We start from the raw sequence: 12,077 nt of genomic DNA on the forward strand, positions 1-12,077 counted from the left end.
GCTTCACACCGACAATCTTCTACAGTCTATAATGTTGCTAGTGTGTGTGTGTGTGTGTGTGTGTGTGTATGAATGACACTGGAGTTCCATAGACAGGATTATGTCAATCCTGTCTATGGGTGCTGGCTTTGAGAGAACTCACAGAGTAAAGAAAATATTTAATCTCTCTCTCTCTCTCTCTCACATTCCACACTTATTTTTCAAAAAGACAGGAACAAGTTGTAGGATTTCTATCTTCCAAGTTATGTCAAAGATTTTTTTTTCCCTCTAAGGAAACAACACAGAGATACCTTTATTTACAGGTCATGTGATTAAACAATTAGGCACCTTTATCTACAGGTAATCTGAAGTCTATGGGACTTAATGAAAAATGTTCTCTCTCAGGCAGTATACACTTCAATTAAATCTGCTCAGAATCAGACCATCAATCATCCACTTTCCTCACATCCACTTATCTATCAAAGCTGGCAAAAATAACGTGGACCAGTTATAGAAAGTTATCCCTAATTTTAACTAATTTCTTACCTCATAAGAACATAAGAAATTGCCATGCTGGGTCAGACCAAGGGTCCATCAAGCCCAGCATCCTGTTTCCAACAGAGGCCAAAACCAGGCCACAAGAACCTGGCAATTACCCAAACACTAAGAAGATCCCATGCTACTGATGCAATTAATAGCAGTGGCTATTCCCTAAGTAAAATTGATTAATAGCCACACTTTCACACAGCTCTGCCAGCAGCCTATAGCACACAGCCCTCTCTCAGACTGCAGATGAGGGCTTGGAGCTGCTGATAAATCTCAGCTAAAGAAGAGCTGGAGACACCTGTGGGTTTGTCTGAGAGGGAATGTATGTGTGTATGAGCTTGTGTGTATGTATGTATGTATGTAAGAAAGGAAAACATTTGTGCATCCCACTCCCATTGCTCCATGACAATCCCAGGGTGACTGGATATTTAAAGGTCCCAAGTATGGAGAGTGTACATTTTTTGAAATCCTTTTTAGGGTTTTTTTTCAGGTATTATTTACTGTGTCTGCTTTTTTGAAATATTTTATTGGTGTTTGGGACATTTAAAAAAACTTGTATATGAGTTTTTAATTATTTGATATTTTAGTCATCAGATTTTTTTTGAAATATTATTAGTATGTTTTTAGTATTATTATGTATTTATTTTACTTCTTGATTTTATTGTTTGATGTTTAAGGAATGGTGATGATTCTGTTTTTTCATTGTTGCACTGCATTGAATGTCTGGTGGGGGAGAGTGGTATCACAGTAATTATTCGCACAGGGCAGCAAAAAACCTGGCACTAGCCCTGACTGTTTTACCAACCAAGGCCTGGATTTATCAAAATGCACTAAATATTGCATGTGATAGAAAAAGGGGTATGTCAGTTTATTGCAATTTGTGCTAATGCCTATGTGAAGCACTAAGTTACTGCAAATTGACAAAACTTTGTGATAAGTGCCAGAATTGTGGAGAGGGGGAGAGAAAGAAAGAGAGAGAGAGAACACACCTAGCCGTAGTACCCTAACACTAGATAGGTATTTATATCTCTATGGGAGGCCCACCTAGTAACTCGAGGTGAGGTTTAGGTATTTGTGTAGGGGTTAGGGGCCACTTTGACATTCAAAGTGAGACGTACGAACAGAACAGTGCTCTCTTGTGAAGATTTGATGACCTTCGGAGTGAGGAAACTCACCCAAAGATGAGATTTGTGCAATGTTCTCTCAACCTAACTTGATGTTACCCAGGTAGAGAGACCATCAAGCTAGGTTGAGAGAACATTGCACAAATCTCATCTTAACGCATGCGAAAACAACTTATAGCATTTTGATAAATGACCCTACAAGTTTTTGAGAATTTCTATCAGATTGGGAGAAGATTTCTAATTCTGATGGGATATGTGAATGAAAGGAGGCCTTTCATGAGGTAAGGGAAGTCCAAGTTTCTCAAAGGCATGGAGATTTGTATTTTGAGTTTGAGAACCATTAAAGGACTGTTTTTTCCCACTCTTTTTGTATCTGCTGTATTTGGAAGAGCTATTTCTCGAGTTTTTGTACAAACATATCAGTGCTGCACGAGTCCACAGTGGGTTTCTTTGTTTTTTTTCCTTCAGTGCTATTTTGGTTTTGGTATTTGGTTTTGAGCCTCTATGGACCTGATCCTTTTGGGCCATGCAGAGCTGAAGTCCCTTATGGAAGAATCCTGTTCCAGCGCTTCAGCCTGTTTTTCCCAAATCTCAACCGCATCTGAAGGTGGTTCCTTGCTTTTTTCTGGGAGTGCCTGGAAAAAGGCGGCTATGTGTGTGTCAAAGTATTTTTTTTTAATGAAACATTTGAATAGATCAAGTTAAATAAGAATTCTTGTCTTCCCGCCACACACTGCGACCCTTCTCTCCTCAACTGGAATTACTTATCTGTGGCCACTGCTTTACCACTGCAGTGTAACTTGTGGTAGGAAAACTTCCTTTTAACTTTAGTTTGACTTTTTAAAATGTTTTCTTTGTTGAAATGCACAAAGCACCATGTACGCTCCTTAGTGCGAGATAAAATGAAAAGAAGACAATTGGTTGCATACAGCCACAAATAGTATGCACACATCATCAATAGCCAGACAGACCACTTCTGCAAAACATAACAGTAAGCACTTGTAGCCCATCGGCATAATCACAAACATACGCTTACATTTTAATCATTCCAGGCTTCAAAGAATTTCTTGTTGGTGTTATTAAACTAGGGATGAAAGCTTCTCTAGTTTCATAATTTACTTGCAAATTTGAACATAATAACATAGTACATGACAACAGAAAAAGCGCAGCCAGACCATCTAGTTTGTCCAATTATTCCTTTCCACACAGCAGGACTATATCCCAACTGCAAGCCATAAAACGTGACCGCCTGCAATATATCTCTCCTTATCCAGGATTTTTGTCATCTACCTCATTTGTACTCCATCATGGGCTGAGAGCATCCCCCCCCCCCCCCCCCTTGATTCACACCCAGCACCCCTCCCTTCTGACGTCTAACCACAAAGCCTTATAGTAATCTAAACAGCTACCAATACTAGTCTGGCTGTTGCCGTCTAGGTTCCCTGTGTAGCATTGCCTGGCAGATCCAGCTTTGTGAGTGCCTGGGTTTCCACTAGCGCCTGCCTCTCCAGTTATTACTGTACTTGCAGCCTGTCAGACTGACCCAGATGTTATTTAATTTTATCACCACAGTCTAATCTAAATACTAATACTAGTAGTACTATGCATCTAGCCTCCTAGATGTCCTTTGTAGCCTGCAAGACAGACTCAGCGGCTAAGTGACTGCTTGAGTTTCCACTACAACTTATAGTCATTACTGTACTTGCAGAAAAAAAAGATTGTACATCTAAAAAGTACATGGTCCCAATTTCTAGTCACTGCTGATCTTTCTGCAAGTAACAAATGATCTTTTATAATAATCCAGTATAATATCCCTATCCAGTAGAAAAAGTCCTCGCATGTGTTATGATGAAATGCTGACCTTGGACTTCTGAATATGCTGATGCCAGTACCAGTCTGGGCCAGACACCTGGGTCTGAACCCAGTGGGCAACGTGTACAAGTTGCACAAAAGATCTTACAATTTCAGCAATTCAAAGTCTAAATTGAGAAAGAGAATAACAGGAAAGTGAGGCTATGTTTCTGAGTACGAAAATAAATCTGTGAAGCCAAGGACATGTGTGCTAGGAGCTGATAAGGGGAAGAGAAACTAGGCCACAGTGACAGTTGGCATGATAAGGAAAAATGTGACCCTGAGTGTAGGTATGGAGCAATCATGAGCTGATTTAGAGCAACACAATTTCTAGCTTGCAGTGCATATTATGAAACCTATAAAAACTGCTGGAAAAGAGAAGTAACCAAGCAAAGCTGTTTTCTTTGACTGACCTGTGTACTTAATGTGAGTATAGAAAGTATATTAATTTGTAGCTTGATTCTTTGCTTCCTGTATAGGCCACTTGTCGCCTATCCAGTTTTATAACAAGATATTAATATAGCATCTAACAGATTCCAATTAATAAAAATTTTTATTTGCATTAAGAAGCTTTTGTAAATTGCAGTTTTGTTCAGTGTCATTTTCTCTCACAATACAATAGTTAACCTAGCATAAAAAACAAAATGGCGACCGCGGCAGGACTGTGATCGTTTTAGTAGGCCGTGATAGAGGGTGACACTGAATATAACACCTTTTGTGAGACATATATTCACGTTCCTGATATCTCTTTTAAAGCCGGAGTGATCAACCGTGCTTGGAGGGAGAAGGAAATCAGGTCCTGTGTGAATAAAGGGTTAACGAGTACTCAGAATTAATGAGGATTAATATTTTTGGTTTAATGGATGATTTATGCTATATATCTCTTTGGGTCGCTATTGTTTGCAATTGCTTATTTTGCCTTGTGCTTGGCTGTTGGATATATTGTACAGTTGGGCGTACGTCGCCTAATCAAGAGGAACAGGAACGGGATTTCGAGGGAAACGCTCAGCTTTAAATTGACAGATATGGAGAATAGTGGGCTTAATGCCATAACCCTGAAAAAGATCCCCCAGCATACTACCCAGTAGTGTTCTAATATTTCAGAAGTTCTACCAGAATTGGTAATTTCACTCTGCACACAGGGTATCATAGTGTTGGTCTCTCCTCTATTTTGTGCATTGTCTGTCTGCATTTTGAGTCAAAGTGACCTGATCATCAAGGAGTTGTACTTGTTTCATTCCAGATTAATATTGACTAAAGTCCTTTGGAACAGCACAGTTGGTGTCCAGTTTGTAAAAGAACTAATTGAACCAACTGCGTGTTAAAGGGAAGAGGAAACATTGCAGAAAAAGCTACAGATAATTGCACAAAATGTTTATATCAATAAGTATAAAACACAGCAAAACCACACTATAGTTTGTAAGTATTCCAACAGAATAACCAAATATTTCAAACAATTCAAATAGATCAATAGAGCGTGGATATCCACCTAAAATCATTGAACGGGCATGCCTGAGAGCGCGGTTTGCAGACAGGCAGTCATTGTTGGGGTACAGAAATATGGATAGTAGACAACTCACATGTGTGCTTCCTTACACAAATCGAACGAGAGATATAATTCAGCATCATTGAAAAGTTTTGTCTATGCATATTTTAGAGCAGAGATTGATGTTTGCTTTTTCAAGAGACAAAATTTAAGAGATATTCTTCTACATCCTTCTAGTACACAAGTGGCAACGACTCGAGAAATAGAGGGACATAAAACATGTGGGTCCCGTGATTTTTGTTCTTTGTCAGTGACTGGGCTTGAGTTACACCTTGCTTCACCAAACATCATCAAGAGGACATATAATACAGGCTGTCAGTCTTCGTTTGTCATTTACTTGATCATGTGTTCTTGTGGGAGGAAATATATTGGCCGGACCACTCGCCAAATGAAAACTAGATTAATTGAACATATGAGTTGTTTAAACACGGATAAAACTTCAGCCCTGATGGTGTCTCATTTTATTACACCACAACATACTTTCCAATAAATAAAATGGTCTATCATTGATCATGTTCCTACAAACAAGAGGCAAGGTGATCGATTGAAACAATTGGCCATAAAGGAACAAATGTGGATTTTTAAGTTGGAAGTTTAAAAGAGAGACCACAGAATGGTTTGACATTGGGTAATTTGAGCATGGTAATTTGTCTGATTGGTTGTCAGTGACATCAATCAAAATGAAATTTTTTTTGGTTGTAATTCAGTTGCAGAAGGAATGATCTGTTTCAAGATTGTGGTAGTTCCTTTGATGCAGAGAGTCAGATGCCATGAACTCTCGAAATGCTGTTCAGCGTTGAGTGATTGGTCAATTTACTCGCTTTCTTGCAACAAAAAAAAAAGTTATTTTGGGACTTTAAAGATAATAAAAGAACTGTTTTATTTGCATAAGAACATTTAAAGCTAAATAATAGACTTATGATAATAGAGTTTCCCCACCATACCCAGGTTGTTGAGGTGTAATTATCTGATGTCTCTATAACATCAGAACAAGGATATTGTATTTTCATTAGATCCTAAGTAATTGGTTCTTCTATTTGAATTATTGTTTATCAATAAACAGTCATACATTATTATATAGTGAATTTCTCTTCCCAAAGTCCAGTTATAGGACATACATTTTCAGTAGGCATATGCATTTATTTTTGGTTTTTAGTGTGCACTAAATGGATTTAGTAACCTCGTTCCCACCCGGGCAGGCCCAGCGCCGACAGCGGGACCGAGTTTAAAAAGTTTAAAAACAAAAAAAGCTGCAAAAAAGGACGGGAACCGCGCCGAGACCGCCTAGACCCGCCCACCGAGCCAGCGCCAGCCTATTGGAGCCTGCCCTGCTGGGCTTTAAATTTCTGCTCCGTTTTGGCACCGCGCGCCGAGCGTCGCACACCAAAGGAGTGCGACAAAGGGGCCCGCCCCTTTTTGCGCCCCTTCGTGCACCCCTGAAGGGCGCCCAGAAAGAGACAAGACACACATATTCACACTGCCCCCGACTATACCAATCTCTGACCAATGCTCACACTTACAGGCTCAAGCAATCATCCAGCGCTCATCCTCCACTTTAAGCAACCCCCAACAAGCATCCAGTGAGATCCTGCAATCATCCTCCTCATCACTCATCCCTCCAGCATTCACCCAGTGGGATCCGGCAAGCATCCTCCTCAACACTTATCCCTCCAGCTTTCATCCAGTGGGTTCCAGCAAGCATCGTTGGTGCGTAGATTGACACATTCTATCAATCTACACATCTAGCATACGCCCTACACTCTCCGCATATAAAAATGCACACAGCTGACTCTATGCATATGAAAATGCACACAGCCGCCTGGATTCCCATCCTTCAACACCCTACCCACATTTCAGGGAACCCTACCAGGCAAGCTAGACAAAGCTCACTAATAACCCTGACGCCTATTTTAACTGCACCGATTACCCAACTTTTAGGTCTTACCTTATTCACCCTCAGTCTTTTCAATGCTCAATCCCTCACAAAAAAAATCCCTATTACTCAATGACTACCTCCTGGAGGCTAAACCTGACATATGTGCCATATCCGAGACATGGCTAAAACCCACAGACACTGCAATAATAAACCAACTTCCTATACAGGATTACAACATCTTTTCCCTCCCTAGATAAAAAAAAAGAGGGGGGGGGCATCCTACTAGCAACAAAAAAAGGCCTTGGCTTCAAACTACACTCGATTACATCTGAACCTAAGCTAGAAATCGGCTTCTTCTCCTCAGATCATCTCCAAATCCTCTTAGTCTACGCCCCCCCAGGGCTCCTGGAAACAGACACATCCCCAATCATCGAATTAATCACTACCACTATCAACTTGGACGCCCCAGCAATCATCCTGGGAGACTTCAATTTACACGTTGACGATCCAATCCCCTCACGCAGCTGCGAATCCCTCCTCATGGTTCTTTCCACATTAGGATTTAATCAGATAGTCAAAAAACCCACCCACAAAGCAGGCCATACGCTTGATCTAATATTCGTCAACTCAGGCATCAAACATCCTTCTCCCCCGAAGTGCAAGAAGATTCCCTGGTCTGATCATTCTCTTATCACTACGAATTTCTCCACAAATAAAACCAGCCCGACTCAAGAACCTCAACCTTCCTTCCAATACAGAAAAACCTGCTCCACGGAAGACCTCAGTGCGCAACTAACCCTTCAACTCACCAACATAGATCTCACCAACCCAAATACAGCTCTGCGGTCTTGGAACAAAATCACGGAAACCATAGCAAACAAGCTTTGCCCCATCACAACAAAAAAACCGAATACAAATTCGAAAAAAAATCAACCCTGGTTTACTGATGAGCTAAGAAAACTGAAACTCACATTAAGAAAGAAAGAAAGTAAATGGCGTAAAACACCCTCTACGAACACTCTTGGCGCCTACAAACAGACTCTCCACCAGTACAAAACCGCCACAGCTAAGTCCAAAAAGGACTACTATGCAAATAAGATTCATGATCTAATTTTCGACGCCAAAGCTCTATTCTCCTTTGTTTCAAACCTCACGAAACCCACTACACCAGCCATCCCTTTTATTCAAGCTCAATCAAAAGCAGAAGAACTGGCCCAGTTTTTCCAGGACAAAATCAACAAGCTCGTAATGCAGCTACCCAACTCCTCCTCGCCTCAATTAACTTCCTCCCCAAGGGCAAACAACAAAGCCTCGCATCTTGATCAATTCGAACCCACATCAGCCAAAGAAATCCAATCTATCTTAAACAAAATGAGACCCTCCTCTCACCCTGCGGACCATATTCCCACCAAATCCCTCCTATCCATCCCAGAAATCATATCACAAAAGCTAGCAGACATCATTAATTGCTCCCTATCACAAGGCTTTTACCCAGATGACCTTAAGATGGCAGCCATTAAACCGCTCCTAAAGAAGCCAAATGTAGACCCCAATGACTTAAACAACTTCAGACCGATAGCAAACCTACCATTCTTAGCTAAGATAATGGAAAAACTAATCAACTCGCAAATTTCAGACTACCTAGAAGACAACAAACTTCTCTACCCCTCACAATATGGGTTTCGCAAAGCATCCAGCACAGAATCCCTCCTGGTATCACTAACGGACCACCTGATCATGGGTATGGACAAAGGCCTTCTGATCCTGTTGGACCTTTCAGCTGCCTTTGACACGGTTAACCACTCCAGCCTCATAAAACAACTCTCATCCATTGGAATTGCAGGTATCGCCCTAGCCTGGTTCAAAACTTTCCTTAACAACAGAGAATACAAAGTGAAAATACACAATAAGGAATCCTCCTGTTTCAAGGCCCCCATAGGAGTACCACAGGGATCCTCCCTATCTCCTACCTTGTTCAACATATACTTACGCCCACTGTGCCACCTTCTAACGGAACTCAATCTCAAACACCTTATTTATGCAGACGATGTTCAGATAGTGATTCCCCTTAAAGAATCACTAGGCAAAACACTTGAATACTGGGAATCTTGCCAATCAAAAATCAATGACCTCCTCACCAGCTTAAATCTCATCCTAAACTCCGCCAAAACCGAACTAATTCTCATTACTCCAGAAAACAATAATCACCACTCTCACACTTCAAACATCCCCCTATCTTCTCAAGTCAGAGATCTAGGAGCCATTATTGACAACAATCTGAACTTGAAAGCTTTTATAAACCGCACCACCAAGGAGTGCTTTTATAAACTACAGGTATTAAAAAGAATTAAGCCTCTATTCCACTTTCAAGATTTCAGAACCATACTTCAAGCAATAATCTTCGCAAAATTAGATTATTGCAACGCCATACTTCTGGGACTTCCATCCTCATACACCAAACCGCTTCAGATGGTACAAAACACAGCGGCCAGAATCCTTACAAATTCCAAAAAAAGAGACCACATCTCACCCATCTTAAAAAATCTTCACTAGCTCCCCATCCAAGCCAGAATCTTCTACAAATCCATCACCATCATCTACAAGTCAATCCATAACTACACCTCCCTGGACCTTCAATATCCGCTCAGCCTTCATATCTCTCAAAGACCAATCAGAGAAGTACACCGAGGATCCCTTCAGATACCGAACACAAAATCCACACGACACACAACAGCAAGAGATCGGGCTTTCTCAACAGCCGGACCCTCACTTTGGAACTCCATCCCCACTGATCTGCGACTAGAATCCTGCCTACCAACTTTCCGCAAAAGATTGAAGACCTGGCTTTTTAAACAAGCCTTCCCGGACAACTCATAACCATCACCATCTCCTGCAACAATGTTACTGTAAATATTCATTAAGTTATTATTATTAAGTTATTAAGTAATTATCTCCTTACAAATCTTTACTCCCCACCGTTCCTCTTTTTTCTCTCTCCCAGTTATCTTACCCCTGTTTTTTGTAACTGCTTCCCCTTGCACCAGTTTAGTTCTACTGTTCTATGCACCCCTTGTTTCTATGTAAACCAGCATGAAGTGACCTGTTCATGAATGCCGGTATATAAAAAACCTAAATAAATAAATAAATAAATTTTGATGTAATGCACATGAAGTAGAACTAAAAATTAAATGAAAATGAAAAAAAGAATGAAAAAAACCTAGAACAAATAGAAAAAAATAATTCTGGCTGCAGATCCCTAATTTTCCGGGTATAATATAGCTGTATAATAATTTTATTTTACAATTCCATAAAAAAAACTTAAAACTGACCCACAATGGGGTAAATCTTTAAAGCTTGGTCAGCACTTAAGTGCATAAAATAAATAGTTGCAAAGGTAACTCAGCCCTTTGTGAATTTTAAGCAAGCTAATTCCATGTGTGAATTTCCATTGCAAGAATACAATTTTCTGCATTAAAAAGGAGCATTTCAGGGCCATGTGATATCCAAACATAACCTGAAGTTTCAAACATTGGGTGCCGACATGGCAATTTGTTTCCATGTCTAACTTTGTACCTTGTGTTACAATAGGGAAAGTTGCATGTGTAGGTTTATTAGGGGTGGGCACCGGGAAATATTTCAAGTTCTTTTTTTTTTTTTTTTCTTTTATTTGTTCTTTAATTTTGTTTCATTTATTCAGAAAAAAACCCCCAAACTTCTGAACTCTCCAAACCTCTCCAACCCCTTCTTATCGCACTAGGGCATCTTCCAGGGCAGATCCTGCCGTACAACGTAACGGCACCAGCCTTGGGATGAGCAGTGGCCAAAATGAAAACCCTGAGCTGTGGGACATGGACGACCCTCCTATGTGGAAGAAGTGGTTGGAGGGGTAGGAAGAGGTTGGAGGGCGACCTGATTTTTCATGGGTTTGGAGGGCAGGAGGAGAAACCCAGACAACGTGGCTTTTTTTTTTTTTTTTTTTTTAAGTAGCAATGAATTTCATTCATTTTCATGGTTTTTTTTTTTTTTTTTTTAAATATTTGAAATTCCACTGACATTTCCTATTATGTTTCAATTGACAGCACAACCCTTAGGTTTATCTGCATAGTATCCTGATCTTCCAAATCAACTTGTGTGTGTGACATATGTTTGAAAGTCAGACCAGTTTTGTGCGTACCTGAAATTACGCGCGTCTCTCTAGATGCATTACTGAAAATGTACTTGTGTCTTTCTACAGATATTTTTCCAATCAGCTCCAGTCAGAGGTGAATAAAATAAGCGGAATTCCAATATAGACTAATGGTAACAAATCAGCACCATTATTTAATTCATTTCTTATCTATAGGATTACAATCTGGCTCCAAATTTTCAGCTCAGGTTGATCCAGTTCTGGTTTCATTCTACTGCATGCAGGGGCTTGATGTTCTGAATTCCAAATTGCATTCCTTAACAAGAACTAGACTACAAGCCTGTCCTGAAAATTTGGAGCCAGTTGGCAATGCTACCTATCTTTCTTATTAATGATTAGGGCTGGGCATTCATTTGAAACGAATACGAAATACCAACGATATTTCCTATTTCGTAGCATTTTGGGAATTTAAAAAAATGATAGGAAAAAACACGAAATTTCATGTGGTTTCCTATCATTTATAGGGGGATAAAAAAAGCAAATTAAAATAAAATAAAAATCCTCGTAACCTGCCCCAACCCTTCCTATTTATTACAATATAGAGAACTCCCCCCCCCAACCACCATCACCAACTGTTCCCACCCTCTCGACCCCTCCAGCACTCACCAAAAGCACCTGGTGGTGTAGTGGGGGGCCTGGGAGCAACCTCCCGCACTCTGTTAGCAGCTGCCATTAGTCAAAATGGCACCGGCTCCCTTTTTCCCCCACCGTGTGACAGGGACTACTGGTGCCATTGAGCAGACCTGTCACATGGCAGCAAAACCTTCAAAGTGTAGCATCAGGAATAAAGCAGTTAGGCATAGTGGCAGCAAGATCTCTCTGCTTCAACGGCAGGGGGAAATGTGGAAAAGAGGATTTACATTCAGACAACATCCAACAAGGCATTGATCTGTGCAGTCTGGGTAAACAAGCATCGGGGTAACTTGCTTGATACAGCAGTTACTACCTTAACCATTAAGCCTTATGCTC

Source organism: Rhinatrema bivittatum, chromosome 3, assembly GCF_901001135.1.
Source record: "Rhinatrema bivittatum chromosome 3, aRhiBiv1.1, whole genome shotgun sequence".
NCBI lineage: Eukaryota > Metazoa > Chordata > Amphibia > Gymnophiona > Rhinatrematidae > Rhinatrema > Rhinatrema bivittatum.